General features: G+C 35.5%; 1 long non-coding RNA gene across 1 annotated transcript; it reads left to right on the forward strand.

Moving 5' to 3' along the window:
- Positions 1 to 2,059: 2,059 nt before the first annotated feature.
- On the forward strand, positions 2,060 to 14,474 carry LOC116530417. The gene is made up of 3 exons (XR_004259982.1): positions 2,060 to 2,143; positions 7,079 to 7,082; positions 14,463 to 14,474. It is a non-coding gene; the product is annotated as an uncharacterized LOC116530417 (long non-coding RNA).
- Positions 14,475 to 18,896: the final 4,422 nt, after the last annotated feature.

Here is an 18,896-nt window from a genome sequence, read left to right on the forward strand (position 1 = left end):
TGAGAAACTGCTGAAAATAAATATTAATGATAAAGTATTACTGACTGTGAATTATTGTATTTTGAAACCATTTTGTTTATATTTGACCCTTTTAAGAACACAATGTCCTCAAATTCTTCAGCCTTCTGTGCCACTTTGCTCTCTCTCTCTCTCTCTTTCTCTGTCTCTCTTTGAAACTGAAACATGAATGTTCATAGTAGCACTATTCACAATAGCTAAAAGGTGGAAACAACTTAAATGCCCATCAACTAATGAATGGAGAAACAAAACTTGGTACATTCATACAATGGGATTTTTAAAATTTTCCATTTTTATTTTAGATTCATGGGGTAAATATACAGATTTATTTCAAGGGTATATTGTGTGGTGCTGACACTTCTGTCGTTAAAATCCTAACAACAGTAGTGATAGGGTTTGGCTGTGTCCACACCCAAATCTCATCTTGAATTGTAGTTTCCATACTTTCCATATGTGATGGGAAGGACCTGGTGGGAGGTAACTGAATCATGGAGGTGGAGGTGGTTACTCCTATGCTGCTATTCTCATGATATTAAGTGAGTTCTCATGAGATCTGATGGTTTTATAAGGGGCTTTTTGCTCAGCACTTCTTCCTGCCATTATGTGAAGAAGGATGTGTTTGCTTCCCCTTCCACCATGATTGTAAGTTTCCTGAGGCCTCCCCACCCATGCAGAATTGTGTCAATTAAACCTTTTCCCCTTATAAATTACCCCGTCTTGGGCAGTTCTTTATAGCAGCATGAGAATGGGCTAAGACAGTAAATTGCACTGTGTAGTGGGTCATTGTTGTAAAGATACCAAAAAATGTGGAAGCAACTTCTGAGTTGGTTAACAGACAGAGGTTGGAATAGTTTGGAAGGCTCAGAGGAAGAAAAGAAGATGTGGGAAAGTTTGGAACTTCCTAGACACTTGTTGAATGGCTTTGATCAAAATGCTGATAGTGATATGGACAATGAAGTCCAGGCTGAGGTGGTCTCAGATGGAGATACGGAACTTGTTAGGAACTGGAATAAAACTTGGCTAAGTTTTATCCAAGAGACTGACAGCATTTTGCCCCTGCCCTAGAGATCTGTGGAACTTTGAACTTCAAAGAGATCATTTAGGGTATTTGGCAGAAGAAATTTCTAAGCAGCAAAGCATTCAAGATGTGACTTGTGTGCTGTTAAAAGCATTCAACTTTATGTATTCACAAAGATATTGTTTGGAATGGGAACTTATTTTTAAAAGGGAAGCAGAGCATAAGAGTTTGGAAAATTTGCAGCCTGATGATGTCATAGAAAATAAAAACCCATTTTCTGAGGAGAAATGCAAACTGGCTGAAGAAATCTCATAAAAAACAAGGATCCAGATGTTAATTGCCAAGACAATAGGAAAAATGTCTCCAGGGCATGTCATCGGTCTTCACGGCAGCCCCTCCCATCACAGGCCCAGAGGCCTGGGGGAAAATGGTTTTGTGTCCTGGGTCCAGGGCCTTGCTGTTTTGTGCAGTCTCAGGACCTGGTGTCCTGTGTCCCAGCTGTGGTTAAAAGGGGCCAAGGTACAGCTCAGGTTGTGGCTTCAGAGGGCGCAAGCCCTAAACCTTGGCAGCTTCCACATGGTATCGAGCCTGTAAGTGCACAGAAGTCAGGAATTGAGGGCTGGGCTCGGTGGCTCAAGCCTGTAATCCCAGCACTTTGGGAGGCCAAGGCGGGTGGATCATGAGGTCAAGAGATCGAGACCATCCTGGTCAACATGGTGAAACCCCGTCTCCACTAAAAATACAAAAAAAAAATTAGCTGGGCATGGTGGCGCGTGCCTGTAATCCCAGCTACTCAGGAGGCTAAGGCAGGAGAATTGCCTGAACCCAGGAGGCCGAGGTTGCGGTGAGCCGAGATCGCGCCATTGCACTGCAGCCTGGGTAACATGAGTGAAACTCTCCCCCAAAAAAAAAAAAAAAAAAAAAAAAAAAGAATTGAGGTTTGGGAACCTCTGCCTAGATTTCTGAGGATGTATGTAAATGCTCTAATGTCCAGGCAGAAGTCTGCTACAGGGGCAGCGTGCCCATGGAGAGCCTCTGCTGGGGCAATGTGGAAGGGAAATGTGGAGTTAAAGGCCCCACACAGAGTCCCAACTGGGGCACTGCCTAGTTGGGCAGTGAGAAGAGGGCCACTGTTCTCCAGACCCCAGAACTGTAGATCCAGCAGCTTGCACCATGAGCCTGGAAAAGCTTCACACACTCAATCCCAGCCCATGAAGGTGGCCAGGAGGGGGGCTGTGCCCTGTAAAGCCACAGGTATGGGGATGCTCAAAGCTGTGGGAGCTCACCTCTTTAATCAGCATGAACTAGAGATGAGACATGGAATCAAAAGACATCATTTTGGATCTTTAAGATTTAATACTTTAATATTTAATACTGCCACACTGTATTTTGGACTTGCATGGGGTCTGTAGCCCCTTTGTTTGGACAATTTTTCCCATTTGGAATTGCTATATTTATCCAATGCCTGTTCCCCCATTGTATCTAGGAAGTAAGTAACTTGCTTTTAATTTTATAGGCTCATATGCACAAGGGACTTGCCTTGTCTCAGATAAGACTTTGGACTTAGACTTTTGGGTTAATCTTGGAATGAGTTAAGACTTTGGGGGACTGTTGGGAAGGCATGACTCTGTTTTGAAATGTGAGGACTTGAGATTTGGGAGGGGCTGGGGCAGAATGCTATGGTTTGGCTCTGTCCCCACTCAAATCTCATCTTGAATTGTAGTTCCCATAATCCTCACATGTAATGGTAGAGACCCAGTTGGAGGTAATTGAATCATGGGTCTGGTTGCCCCCATGCTGCTGTTCTTGTGATAGTGAGTTCTTACAAGATCTGATGGTTTTATAAGGGGCCTTTCCCTCTTTGCTTGGCAGTTCTCCTTCCTGCCATCATGTGAACAAGGATATGTTTGCTTTCCCTCCACCATTACTGTAGGTTTCCTGATCCCTCCCCAGCCATGTGGAACTGTGAATCAATTAAATTTCTTTCCTTAATAACATTGCCCATTCTTGGGCCATTCTTTATAGCAGTGTGAGAATGGACTAATACAAGTAGTTCGCATTTTTCTATCCTGTTTTATTTATAGGAAATACTGCCTTATACCACATTTCTCTTTCCAAATATTTCTCTGTTAACATTCAGGAATGTTCTCTTCTTTTACAAATGCTTCCTGCATGTCACTTGGCATCTTTTACTTCAAGCTGCTTCTCTGAACTTCCAAACACATCACTGCTTGCCAGGTTAATAGTACTCCTCCAGGATACTGGAGCACTCCTATGTGTAGGAGCATGTTCATCCAACAATTTTTTAAAGTTTACTGTTTAACAAAACTACCCAAAGGCATAAGAACAGAAAAAGTTATAATGTAGACTACAGAATGGAGGCATGGAAATCCCACAAACCCCCTTTTGCCAGAGAGTGGCCATAATGGTTTCTGACATTCACTTGCCATATCCCTCATCTAGGGCTCAACCAGCACTCTCCTAATTCCATACATGTCATTCTGTTGCAGAGACTAATTTCCCAGTCATAATCATGCCCCTTTGCATTAGACCTTCCTTACTTAGTTAGAATCAGATGCCTAAACCTGAGACATTATGCACAGAATTTAGTACAATATACAGGTACAACTTGTTTTATCATGCTTTGCTTCATTCTACTTTGCAGATATTGTATTTTTTATAAAGTAACAGTTTGTGGCAACCCTGAAACATGCAAGTCTATTGGAACCATTTTGTTCCACAGCATGTGTTCACTTTGTATCTCTGTGTCACATTTTGGTAATTCTCACAATATTTCAGACTTTTCCATTATTATTATATCTACTACTGTGATCTGTGATCAGTGATCTTCTATGTTTATAATTATAATTCTTTGGGGTTGCCATGAACTGCACAGATATATGATTTAATTGATACTTAATAAGTGTTCAGACTGCTCTACTGAGTAGCTCCTCCTCCATCTCTTTCCTTCTCCTAAGCTCTCCCAATTTTCCGAAATACAACAATATTAAAGTCAGGCCAATGAATAATTCTATAATGCCCTCTAAGTGTTCAAGTGACTGGAAGGGAAACACATCTTTCACTTTAAATGATAAGCTAGAAGGATTAAGCTTAGTGCAGAAGGCATGTAGAAAGCTGAGAGACGCTGAAAGCTAGGTCTCTTGTGCCAAACAGTTAGCCAAGTTGTGATTGCCAAGGAAAAGTTCTTGAAGGAAATTAAAAGTGCTACTTCAGTGAACATACAAACGATAAGAAGGCAAAACAGCCTTTATTGCCAATATGAAGAAAGTTAGACTGGCCTGGATCAAACCAGCCACAACATTCCCTTAAGCTTAGGCTTTATGCAGTGCAAGGCCCTAACTTTCTTCCATTACAAGAAAGTTGAGAGAGGCAGGGAACCTGCAGAAGAAAAGTTGGAAGCTTGCAGAGGTTGTTTCATGGAGCTTAAAGAAAGAAGCCATCTCCGTAATAAAAAAGTACAAGGTGAAGCAGCATGTGTTGATGAAGAAGCTATAGGAAGTTATCCAGATAACCTAGCTAAGATCATTAATGAAGGAGGTTACAATAAAGAGCAGATTTTTCAATGTAAACAAAATGACCTTTTACTGAAAGATACTGCCATGTAGGACTTTTAAGACTAAAAAGGAGAAGTAAATGCTTGGGTTCAGAACAATGCAGCTGGTGACTTTAAGGCAAAGCCAATACTCTGTTACCATTCTAAAAATTCTAGGGCCCTTAAAAATTATGCTAACTCTATTTTGCCTGACCTGGCAAATAGAAAAATAAAGCCTGGATGACAAATATGTTTACAGCATAGTTTTAATATTTTAAGCCCTGTATTGAGACCTACTGCTCAGAAAAAATTCCTTTAAAAATATTCCCGTTATTTGACAATGTACATGGTCATCCAAGAGCTCTAATGACAATGTATCAGGAGATTAAGGTTGTTTTCATGCTGCTAACACAATATTCATTTGGTAGCCATGGATCAAGGAGTAATTTTAACTTTCAAGTGTAATTATTTAATAAATGTATTTTGTGAAGCTATAGCTGCAAGAGACAGTGATTCCTCACGGATCTGGGAAAAATCTATTGCAAACCTTCTGGAAATATTTCATCATTCTAGATGCCAGTAGGAACATTTATAATTCATCAGAAGAGTACAAAAATCAACAAGAGTTTTGAAGAGGTTGATTCTGGATGACTTTGAGGGGTTCAAGACTTCAGCAGAATACGTAACTGCAGATGTGGTAGAAATAGCAAGAGAACTAGAATTAGAAGTGGAGCCTGAAGATGTGACTGAATTCTTACAATCTCATGATAAAATTATAACAGATGAGGAGTTGCTACTTATGGATGAACAAACAAAGTAGTTTCTTGAGATGAAATCTACTACTGGTGAAGCCACTGTGAGTATTGTTGAAATGACAAGAAGAGATTTAGAATACTTAATAAAGTAAGTTGATAAAGCAGTGGCAGAGTTTGAGAAGATTGACTCTACTTTTGAAAGAAGTTCTATTATGGGTAAAATGCTATCAAACAACTTCACATTCTACAGAAAAAAATCTTTCATGAAAGGAAGAATTAATTGATTTAGCAAACTTAATTGTTGCCTTATTTTTAGAAATTGCCACAACCACCCCTCTTTAGCAGCCACCAGCCTGATTGGTGAGTAGCCATCAACATTGAGACAATATCCTCCACAAGCTAAAATATTACTATTTACTGAAGGATCAGATGATTATTAGCAGTTTTAGCAATAACATCTTTTTAAAATTAAGGTCTGTATATTAATTCTTCTGATAAGTCTATTCCTCATTTAACAGACCAAAATATAATGTAAACATAACTTAATATGCACTGGAAAACCAAAACTTCATGTGATTTTTTTATTGTGATCTTTGTCATGGTGATCTGGGGCCAAATTCACAATATCTCTGTCTTATGCCTGTATGGAAAAAGCCTCTGTTCTAGAATAGACCTCGCATTTGTGTATCTAAAAGGCTCCCTTAAAGAGTTATCTCAATTCAAACCCCATCACACAATCACATATGACACACACAGAATCTTAATGAAAAGATAAATTCTGCTGTGTCTCAAAGGCAATATGTAAGGTAGTAGTTTGTCCTAAGACACTGTTTAAGAGAAGCCAGCAAATATATTTTAAGTTCATGAATTGCATTTTAGAAATGAAAGTACAAAACTTTGACCTAAGGATGCAAGAGATTGGAATATGATCTCTAATGTTTGTGAATACACCACTGTTAGTGTCTAAGAATGGTACTGACTTTCAAATATGCAAATGCATCACTGTGAATATTAAATGATTGCCATAATTGGACCTGCAATCCACTCTATGTATCATTTCGAAAACTGCCATGATTTGGAATTTTCTGGATCTGACAGTGAAGTACCAGATTTTATGTTTGCAAACTATCAGCATAGTTTGTAATAGTTCCACACTGATGTAATTATGAAAATTGTGTTAGCAATTCTTCCCATTTTGAGAGTTTGAATATCCACATTTTTGAAAGAACAGCACAAGCGAGACACAATGTTGGAAGTTGGCGATAGTCTCCCAGAGAGGGTATACTCTTTAGTCAAGCAAGGTTTCTGCAGCCTTCTACTGACTGTTAGTTAAGAAGCAACAGGTGGAAAGACAACTGATGTGTGGAAGATGATTTATGAGATTAAAAACCTTTATGTCTAACGAAAATGGTGGATGGAAGTTTCATTAGGAAATATAATTATTACTATTTTATATTCAATGTATAATTATTGACTACTTACTATTTGTAAGGTTCTGAATTGTAGAGGACAGAAACAAGAAACTATGCCTGTAGAAACGTAACATGTTACCTACATTGTATACACATGTTTACTCAAGTATGTAGATAAAACTGTTAATGTTAAATGAGATAATATGTAAATCATACAAAAAGGAAAGGTAGAAAATGATTAGGGAGTTCAGAAATCAGCCATACTAGGCAGAGAACAAAGAATTAGGAATAGCAAGGAGAATAATTTGTCTGGAGAAACAAGGTATGTGCAAATGAAAGTTTAAATATAAGATACTCGGAGGCCCTAGAGTATCCCATGAATACTCTTGCACATTGTTTCATAGTAATGAAGTTCTACTAAAAGCTTTTGAGCTAGGCAATGACAAAATCAATGTTGTACTTTAGGAAGTCAGTCTAGTGCTAGAAAGAAGGTAAGGATATGATAAAATAAGAAAATGTAAAAGTCTAGAAAAAATAGGAAATATTTGCAGCTACTTTTTGAAATTGTTATATAAAGATTATTAATGAATTTCACAAGAGCCAAAGAGTTTGACCTTTAAGAGTCCACATTCAATGCTTATGCTGGCTTATGTAAGTTATTAAGCTAAAATCATTTCAGATGTTTCGCAGTGTTTACTAAAGTTTCCTCCTGGCTTTTTTTTTTTTTTTGGTGTGTGCAAATATATTACAGTGCAATAAATGCAGCGAAGTGGGGAAGGGAAAGCTGCCCTTTACCCCTTTGGTTGTGTCCTGTGAAGCTTTAGTGACTGTAGAGAACAGAATAGGATTACCACAGAAGCACAGAGCCAGCTGTGACCGAGCTGTGGCTGGGGATAACCAAGGCATCCGCAAAGGAAGCCTATTTGCTATTACTTCTCTTCTTTCCAGCCATTTTTCATTGTGTACATATTAACTGATCTAGCCTTTGGAGAGTTAAGAGAGTGCCTGGAAGATGGAATTGAAAGCTTCCTCGAGAGAATTCTTGTGGAAAAAACAATGTTGGGCTGAAGAAGGTTTTTCATTATACGGTATTTGGGAAAATACATAGTTAGCATTCATTCTAACTAGAGTAAAAGAGAAATACATTATTATCTGGCAATGAATCTTCCTTATTAATTCCCTCATTTATCTATTAAAGCTTTAATGAGCACCAAGCCCATATTACCATGCTGAAGTCTGGAGAAACTGTCAGGGACTCTAGCTTACGGTACAATCAGCAGTACGGCAGGTTAAGGGCAGTATAGGAGGAGACAAAAGGGGCAGAAGTAATACGTGGAAGGGAGATGTTACTTAATCAAGGAGGGCATCCTACAGAGGCAACAGCTAAGCTGGAGTTTTATAGATGAATAAGAATTTGTCAAGAAGTATGTTTGCCAAGAGGTCATCTCATTCAGAGAGAAACAACATGTGCAAAGACATATGGAAGTGCCAGAGAATGACTAATTAGAAGGCAGAGACTAGATATGACTGGCATAAATCATTGTCGGGAACTCACCCTACAAAGTGTGATTCTTTTTGAAGACCGTTTCATATTGTCAAAATCTGAAATGTGTAAACAACACACTTACAAATAGAATCTGTATTTGTAAGGTTGGCATTCTTTTTTATCTTATACTAAATTTTTATATGATTCACTCAATATTGACACAATAAAGAAAGACAGTTGCTACAACTATCTATCTGGTCTGCCAGGACATGGGGAGGCTGGTTTAGGGTCTGGATGTGAAGTCGGGTTAACTGAAGAGCTTTGGAGTGGAGGACATTTTGTAGTCAAAGTAGCAACATTGGAGAGTGAAGTTCAGATTATAAAATATGCAATGGGAGAAGAGCTAAGAAAGCTTATTTAATTTGCCTTAAGTAAACGAGTTAATTCATGTGAAGTGTTCAGAATGATATTGGGCATATGACACTCAACAAATGTTAGCTACTATTATTATTATTTGTATTTTAAAAGAAAATTAGAGTAGGAAGAAATAAGGGAGAATATAATGTGGAGTTAAGTTTTTCATTAACTCAGCATAAAGATATCCCAACTGATACATCCAACAAACATTTCTCAAACATATCTGCTGTGCTAAGCACAAAGATTGCAGGACACAGGGACAGAGCAGGGATCAAAGCAGACAAAAAGCCCTGCTTTGCTGAGTATGGCTTAGTCTTCTGAGTCTGGAGCCAGGGTTATGTGATGGACTCCCAAATCTGTGAGTACTGCAGTGGGTCTCCTTCCTGTTTCCTCCTGCAAAGCCCACTGAAAAGGGTCCTGGTGAGGATCAAGATGATGGCCAGAAGAGAGAGCACCATCCCTGTGGCTGAGTGCAACACTTAACCGATCTTCTGGTTGCTGTTGTGGATCTCCAGGCCCAGCCCATGCCCTTGTCGTCTACCCTGACTTCTCCCTGTGAGGAGGGGGTGTCTTCTGGAGATACTCTTTTAGTGCCAGGATGCTGCTCCTGCTGCATGGTGGGCTACTGGTGTAGCTGAGCTGAATTTTGAACTGAATGTTAATCAATTATCAGATCAATTATGACTTAGAAGCTTTTGAAGCATTTTTTCTAAGCAATCTAACCTAATCTATCATAGCCAAACTGATACTTTCCAGGAGAAATAAAACAAAAGCCCCCTTCCCCACCACCACCACCAAATTTCCTTTTGTTTAAATTCTAAACAAGATGTAGGAGTAGATACTGTCAATAGGTGTCAATGTCCTGGTCTGAGAACATCTTTATTATTGTTTAAACTATATATTATTATTTAAAAATAAAACTTTACTTTGAAAACTAAAAATTTCACATAAATGTCTGTGTAAGTTGTTAAATTGACTATGCAATGATTCTTTCAATTGTCTGCATGACATTAAAACTTGGTGTAACTTGCTCTGCAGAGCCATTCGGCACAGATTTTTGTCAGTCCAAGAACCTTAAAAACCTCTTTTTCATGTATTTTTTTTTTTAGACAGTCTTACTGTGTTACAGGCCAGAGTGCAGTGGTATGATCTCGGCTCACTGCAACCTCTGCCTCCCAGGTTCAAGCGATTCTCCTGCCTTAGCCTCCTGAGTAGCTGGGATTACAGGCCCCCACCACCACACCCGGCTAATTTTTGTATTTTTAGTAGAGGCAGGGTTTCCATGTTGGCCAGGCTGGTCTGGAACTCCTGATCTCGTAATCCACCCACCTCACCCTCCCAAAGTGCTGGGATTACAGGCATGAGCCACAATGCCCAGCCTGTTTCATTTATTTTTATATTTTCACCCACAAAAATGTAGAGACAATTATATCATTGATTCTTAACTATTTCTTAAACCTAGAGATATACTCAAGCTTTCAGGATTGAGACACATTGTTCAAAATTGTGTGGATTGATTGAAACAAATTTGTCTTTTACATGCACACACATACTCATACTCACTCACATGGACTGTCTTCTGCTAATAATGGAATTAGGCTGAATTAAGTCATCCAGTAAAAGAACAGGAAGTTCAGGACAATTGGTCTGTGAGAATTTGGAATAAAAAGTGTTATTTATTTAGAAAATGGATCCAGTAAGTGTAAATTAACCTAAATTATACTCTTTTTAGGGAGTTGAGATAAATAGACTGCTAAGTCAGGAGAATTATATATAATTACTATGAATCACTTTCATTGAAATTTTAACAAAATGTCTCAAGATCTTGCTGAAGAATATCCCCAGAGCAATGCACATTAGATGATAATACAGATAAGAATATTTTAAAAATAGATGAACTATTGTTTCCAAATATATTCTATTAAAATATACCTTAAGGAAACTTCTATTTAGAACACTATCTCAATAACATAGTGACACAAGCTATCTTGTCAAATCAATTAATCAAACAAAACTGGAGGAGAAATGTAGTATAATGAATAGTAGAAACAAGATACCAGAGAAATAATGATTTTTAATAAAAAAATAAATTACGCTGTGGGAAGAACCTGACATAGATGTCTATGTGGGTAAAAAAAAAAAAAGCCAGGAAGTTTTAGTTGACTAGAGAATAATACAAATCCATCATGAATATTAAAGCTATTGCATAGACCTGAGAAAGGCAAAGGAATTTTAATCTTCAGTGGTCATGACACGTCTGGAATTCTATGTTTAGTATTTGAGGTCATATTTAAATAGAGGCATCTGCAAACACTGGCATCTCCAATGGAATTTAGGTGATATGGGGAAGAAAATGAAAACCATGTAACATGAGGAAGCACTGAAGGACTTATGTGTGTTTAGACTGTAAAACACAATGTATTCAAGAGAATTACTAGTTGTATTCAAATATATAGAGCAATGCTAAATAGGTGAGTAATTAATTTTGTATTAGTCAAGAAGACAAATCTAGAATCAATAAGTGAAAATTAGAAAGAGGCATTTGACTCAATGTAAAGAATTTTCGCTCATCAAAATGGCGAGGGGAGAAATCTTAGGCCAAAAAATCCCTTGTCATTATTTCTTGTCATTAGAAAACTTCAACTAGAAATCAAATGATCATGTTTCAAATGCTGTTAAAGGGAGCATTCATTTATTCTGTAACAGTTTGAGACTTGCACTGCCAGTGGATTCTTAGGGATTTTCCAAATATATGTAAATTTTCTAAAATTGTTCAACTAATGTCCTAACCGCAATATTTTTATATATTATTCTTTAGGATAATCTTCCCTTTTACTTAAAAACAAATCCACAGAAAACATGAATGCAAAATGAAAGTCCCTTTGCATCTCTTTTAATAAAAGCAAAGTGATTAATTTTTTAAGTTTGGCAGGCCAAGCAAGTTTACATTGAAATTATATAAAGACAAGTTATTTCCAAATAAAACAACCAGTTTTTTTTTTTCCAGCATGTGCAACATGCCTTGATTTCAGTTATATATATGCAAAAGGTTTTGACTTCTGCTTGGAAACATTTCCTTTTATTTTTTCCTTCCACTTTTTACTTAAAAAAAAAAAAACAAACCTGGATTCTGGATTCTCTAATAAAGTAAGTCTATAGTATATAAGTTGTGATCTAAATTCCTCAATATAGTTGAGCATTAATGTTCTCAACAGAAAAGCTATACCTCAGCTCTTCAAGTGCCTATTTTATCCAAATGTCCTGACCTTCTATTTAGGATGGATACTTGGATCAACTGCAGAAATGACAGGCGAACCTATCACAGCAGCATTGTTTATCTATACCATCAACACTAATACTATGCAGAGAATAGGAATCTCTCTGGAGAAACCCATATACTGACAATTTGACAGTTGGTTTCCCTTCTTCAGAGGGAAGTGGATATTTGTGTTGTATTTTCAAAATTTCAGAAACATTGAAAAATACATATAACTAAATTTTTTAGTATAAAATGGGAAATTTCTTAGCTACTATTGGGATTAGTTATAAATAATAGAATAGTTTGTGTGTGCTTGCTTACTAGATTAAATGCAAACGTTTATTTTGTTTTTGTTTTGGTGTTGGTGTTTTGTTTTACTTTTTCTTTTTGCTAGGTTAAGCTGCAAGATTTCACTTGGCACAGCTCCTAGAATGTAAGGGAAATTTAGAAGCAGTTGAAGTTGCCCTCTTTTCACTTTTGTTGAGATTGACACTGGAGGCATGATAGAATACAAATGTGTGCTACTCTATCTTGTAAGTAAGCACATCCTGTTTACTTAGGCACAATGCACATGTAATTTTGTTGATTTGATTCTTTGCATAAACAATGAGAACAGGAAAGTCAGCACAACAAAGGAGGAAAGAAAAAGCAGTTGTTGACTTGTCCAACTTGAGCACTGTTGAAGTTCAGCAAGCTGTAGTGAGAAGTTATTGAGACAATAGTTGAATTAGAGTCCACATTCCTGGACTTAAACCACAACCCTGACACTCATTAGATTTATGACCTTGGGCAAGCTATTTGTTTTCTCTGAGTTTCAGTTTCCCATTTGTAAAAATGAGGATAAGGATAACCCGTCCTGAAGATTTGTGATGAAATCCTGCCTTTTCTAAACGAACCTGGCACACAAGGACTACTCCAAAAAGACTAGCTGAATCTGAGAACTCATTGTTCTTTTATTCCAAGTTGCCTGGTTTCTGCCATATTTCATTATGGCTTAACTATTTAACGATTAGGTTTTGGCTTAGCTATTTAACAATAATGCTTCAAAGTAGTTCCAACAGAAGATAAAGTGAAAAAAGAAGGATATTGGATGGACTGCAAATTTATTTTTTTTTCTATTTTCTTTTCCTGGAAGTCTTTCTTGAGGATTTGGATGATATATATCCTGTTTGTATTTCTAAGGGGTAGCCTTGACATTGGAAATTGTCTTTCAACAAGTTTTATTAATTGTCAATATTTAAAACTATGGACTTGCACTATTTTGTGGCTATTATATGATGCTTCTGATTCAGATATATTTGGTTGCCCACTATCAGGCTTTTTTTTTTAAACAGTTTTTTTGTTGTTGTTCAGAAAAGAAAAAAATGTATTATCCAGATACAATTTTGAAAAACTTAAAAATGCTTAGCTGATTTTTCAAACTAAATTAAATATTATAATTAAAAACAAAAATAGTTATAAAATCAAAGATGTCTTTCAAATTATAATTTTAATTTGGTCTTAAAATTTCTAGAGCTTATAATATTCTGCTTCCAAGATGATGAACTGATCCCTCTACTTCTCTTTCCTGGTTGAAAATATCTATTTTAATCTTGATTACCTTTTCTCTATTTATATTAATCAATTTTTCAACCACCAGCTGTCCATGTTTGTATTATTTTTTCTTGGAAGGATGCATAAATGCATTCTTTATGAGACCTACATTTCTAAAATTATATTCTTTGGCTCTGGCAAATAAATGAAAAACTGAATTTCTCCAATATATTAGTCAGTGAAAGCTAAGTATCAGGGTGAGGTACTTTTATGTGCATTCCAGTTAATATAGTCTATAAACTAACTCCTCAAATATTCCACCAGAAACAATTGCTTAGGAGGGTGCACAATTTTTTAAAAGTTATTACTATGACAATTTATAAGTAGTTGTCCCTTTGCCCTACTTCTTCCTACTCACAATATTTGTTTCCCTGAGGCAACAATTTGCAACTCTTTTGATGTTTTTCTGGTATTCTCAAAACTGTAAATTGCACATTTACAAATCATCTGTCATCTATGAGTTATTTTCTAAACATCTAAAGAGCTGAAAGTGGAGATTTAACTCTCATGTTTTCTCTCAAATCTCCCACATTCTTCCCCTCCACCTCTTCCAAACCATTATTTAACTAAAAATTTTACAGAGTGGTGGCTTGTAGTTCTAAAACTGACACTTCCTTTGCTGAATGTGATGGTTAATTTTATGCATTAACTTGATTGGGTCAGAGAATGACCAGGTATTTAGTCAAACATTTTTTCTGGGTGTGTCTGAAAGGGTAATTTTGAATGAGATTAATATTCAAATCAGTAGAATGATAATATGGTGTTCTTTATCCAATTGCTTGATGGTCTGTTTAGAACAAAATGGTTGAACCTCCCATGAGTGAGCAGGAATTTCTGCCTGAATATTTTGTAGCTGGGACATTGGTCTCAAACTCAAGCTTTGGGTCTTCTTGGATCTCAAGCATACTGACTTGAAATGGAAATTACAACATTGGCTCTCTTGATTTTCAGAATTGTGAGAAGCAAATTTCTGGTGCCTACAACCTACCTACTTTATGATATTTTGTTACAGGAGCCCAAATATATTAGGACAATAGTTATGGACATAGGTATATAAGTATCTTTTGAGACCCTGGTTTCAATCCTCATAGATATATACCCAATTGTGGAACTGCTGGATCATATGGTAGGTCTATTTTTAATTTTTTGAGAAATCACTATAGTTTTTCCACAGTGCCTATGCCATATTATATTCCACCAACACTGCACATGGATTTGAATTTCTTCACATCTTTCTCAACAAAATTTATTTTTATTTTCTATTTTTTATTTAATAGTAGTCATCCTAATGGGTGTGAGGGATCTTTTCTCTTTTGTGGAAATTAATATATTGTCTACCAGAAATAATTTTGATAATCTGTATCATCATAAGAAGTTATCTGCTATGTTTTCAGTTTTTAATATATATCTACAAAGTTACTTTATAATACTATATCATATAGATATGTGTATCATATATATGTTAATTTCTATATGTTACTCATATATACAAAATATATTTTATATGCATTTATATATTTTATAAAATATATAATACATATGATTCCTATATATTAACATAGATTTTCCTTATATAGCAATAATTATATCTCCCATGTTATTTTGTTTCCTTTTATTTTTGGTCAATTAGCTAGTGTTTATTCTATTTTGTTGACTTTTTTCAAGAATCAAGATTTTTATTTGAAAGATGGTTTTCTGTTCACTACCTCATTAATGTCTGTTTTTATCTCCATTATTTTCTTCATTGTGCTTAGTTTGGCTTTCTTTTTAAAAACTTTTTGAATAGGGAATTTATTTAAATTCATCTAATTATTGATGCATATGGAGCAAAAATTGGCAAACTTTTTGTAAAGGGCCTATAAATAATATATATTTTGTTTTGTGGATCATATAGTCTCTCACAACTACTCAATTGCAGTTGTTGTGCAAAAACAGTAACAGAATATGCTTAAATGAGTAAGCGTAACTCTTCGTAGGCCATACGAAACAGACAGTGAGTTAGATTTGGCCACTACTGTGAACAGTAGTTTTCTGACGCCTGATACAGATGTTTAAGGCTCTGAATTTTCCAATTTTTGCTTTAAAATTATCCCACAGATTGTAATAGATAGCATTTTTAAAATTACTCTTTTTCCAGAAAATTTTGTGATTTCTGTTTATGTTTCCTCTTCTACTCAAGAGTTACTCAGTAGACTGTGTGTGTGTGTGTGTGTGTGTGTGTGTGTGTGTGTGTGAAAAAGCCATGTTTATTTTAATTTCAAGGCTTTTACATTGTGATTAGAGTGTGTTGTCATTGTTTCAACTTAGGAAAGTTGCAGACTTCTTTTTTGTGATCTACCATACGATTTCTTTTTGTTACTAGTCCATGTGTTCTTGAGAAGAAACTATATTCTCCATATCACTATGTAGTGTCATGTTTGATATAATACCTCCATAAGACCTATATTGTTGATTACCTAATTTACATTTTCTCTAGTCCTTTTTTTAACCTGTCTTATATTGAGAGTAATATATTAAAATCAAATATATATAGTGTTTCTATTTTATATCTCCTGTCATTTGTTTTAAGTGGTTATACTATTATTTAGTGCTTAGATATTCTTAACTTTCATATCTTCATTGTAAATTCTGGCTTTTCATACTTTAAAGTGCCCTTTCTTCTCATTTAATACTTTTGGCCCTGAATTTTACTTTAATGCCAGAAACATAATTCCTCCTTCCTTATTTTTCCCATTTGCCTGATATATCTTTTCTGATACCTTTATCTCTAGCACTTTTGAATTATTATGTTTCATGTGTGTCTCTGGTGCACAGCAGAGACTTGGGTTGCTTTATGAGCCAATTCAAAAAGAGCTTGCTTTCAGTAGATGAATAAAACATATTCATATTCAACGTTATGATAATTATGTTGATTTCTGTCATATTAGGTTATAATTATTGTGCCTATATTTACTATATGTCTTTCTATATTTACCGAATTTTCTTTCCTTTATTTGAAAATATATTTACGTATTTAGAAAAACTTGTATTTTATATCATCTGTTACCTGTTCACATACACCTTTAAAGTGCCTTTAATAACTTTCTTTCTTAATGTTTTACTCTTCATTTTGTGAAATGTACATGGTATTCCTTGCCTCCCACCTATCACCGTTAAAGTCAATGCTCTTATTCTACTTTCTCCTTTCTCTTTCTTTTATCCTCCCATTTATTAATTGTGTTCTTTCTACTTTGTCAGTATATTTAATGCCAACACACTGTTCTTTCATTCATTTATCTCCTTAGAATTAGTGTTAGTTCTACAATTAAACACATTAAATGCTCATCTTTGGTCCTTTTATATAAGATTCCCCAGGCATCTTTTGTTTTGATGAAGTTTATCTTGTAATAGACTACTCATGAAGAGCTCATGGACATAGTACACCTTGAGCTTCATTTAATTCAAAGCTATTTATTTTATAGGCTTGTTATTTGAAGCATGGCTTGGCTGCATATAAAATATTGTGCTCACACTTTCTCTAAGTTTTTAAAAAATGTACTTTTTTATTATAAATGTGGCCTTTCTTTTTATGTTGCTTAAGAAAAGTCTGGCACCAGCCTACTTTTTTAATCCATATTATTTCATGTTTTATGCGCAAATGCTGATGATTTTGTTTTTGTCTCAAAAAGCCAAATCATTTTACTAGGATATCTCAGAATTATTGTTCTGGGTCCATTTTCCCAGGTATATTATAGGCTGTCAGTTTTTAAATTAAAGTTTTCTTTCAAAAGTTTTGTTAGACTACAGTTTTAAATATTATTTCTGTTTGATTGTGTTACTTTCCTTGTTCTGGGACTCTAATTATATGGGTGTTAGGCCTTCTTTGTCTTTTATATCATCTACTATCTCTCTAAACATGTTTACTTTTTTATTTCATTGTATTTTTATGATTGCTTTTCTTTCTCTCTTTCCTCGATACTGCTTATGAAATTTCCATTTAAATCTATTACCCCTTGAACATTTGGTAATTTATTCTTCTTTTCTAATATGGTATATATTTTTTATTTTTTTATTTTTATTTTTTGAATTCACTAAACACTTGTTGCTTTCTTTCTGTGGGAATTTTGTTGATGGTGCTTTTTGGGGTGGCCATTTGTATTCTTAGCTTTTGTATTTTGTATTGTTGTATTTTCTAAAAATACCTTCATATTGCTGTTTGAGGATTTTAAGCTAAGATTTAAATGTTGTGTTATAGATTTATTCTGCTTTGTGGCTTGCTTTATTTTTGAGGATAAATTTTCTCAACTGAAATCTTGATTCACACCTTCTGTTTGCTTCCTTCAATACCATATATAAAATGTGTTTGATTTCTTTCTATTTGTGAGCACCTAATGGACAAGATTCTTTGTTTGAAAGCTACCTCTTAGTTTATGGAAATGTAGTTTTGTTAATGATTCTTTTGTTTATTTTGGTGATGGTGTATTTTTTCTCCTTTTGTTTCTACAAGATTGTTAATTCCCTCCCCCTTGTAGTTTTGTTTACCTCAACTATCATATTTTCCCAAGAGGCATTACCCTTCTCTATTTACCTCTCTTCCCCAGAAGTAGTTCTTCTCTCAGGCAGTCAGTCCAGTTCTCACTTTCAAGTACCTTTCCTGTAGTAATGTGAATTACCAAGTATCAGGCCAATACTTTTTCATTAGCTGCTCAATCCTCTTTTCCCCTTTAGGGATACTTTTTCCTTAAAACACGTATTTACTCTGTTCCTCTTTCCATGGACTTTCTTAAACCTCCCCTCTCCTATCATTCATACCTGCAGGTACACAACAGCCATGGAAACTGTCAGAAATTGGGTGTTTATTTATTTACACTTAATCTGAATCTTAGTATTCCCTGTCCTTTAATAATGCTGAATACTTGGGTCATATGTGATTTTATTTGCCCTCCTTGTTGCTCTGATGTTTTTTGAGATAGTATGTAAAGATATTCAGATTCAGGCAGTTATCCCTACCCTCCATAAATAGAGTTTTAAATAAGGATTTAGAAATTGAGGCTACATTTGGAAATACATGACATGAGCTCCATATCCACAGTTGCATAGTGAGACATGTTCCTTAGTCTTCTGAAAATGGTCATTAAGGCTAGGCATGGTGGCACACACCTGTAGTCCCAGCTACTTGGGAGGCTGAGGTGGAAGAATTCTATGAGCCCAGGAGTTCAAGGATGCAGTGAGCTATGATTGCACCATTGAACTCTAGCCTGGGTGAGAGAGTGAGATCTTGTCTTTCATAAATAAATACATAATCAATTTCTCTGTAACAAAACTATAGTTTAATCTCTTAGAGAAACCACCTTCTCTGAATAAGTTGTTTCTAGAAATGTTTTTCATAAGTAATTAGTAGTCATA

The sequence above is a fragment of the Sapajus apella genome, unplaced genomic scaffold (assembly GCF_009761245.1).
Source record: "Sapajus apella isolate SASKATOON/1434 unplaced genomic scaffold, GSC_monkey_1.0 scaffold66, whole genome shotgun sequence".
NCBI classification, from domain to species: Eukaryota; Metazoa; Chordata; class Mammalia; order Primates; family Cebidae; genus Sapajus; species Sapajus apella.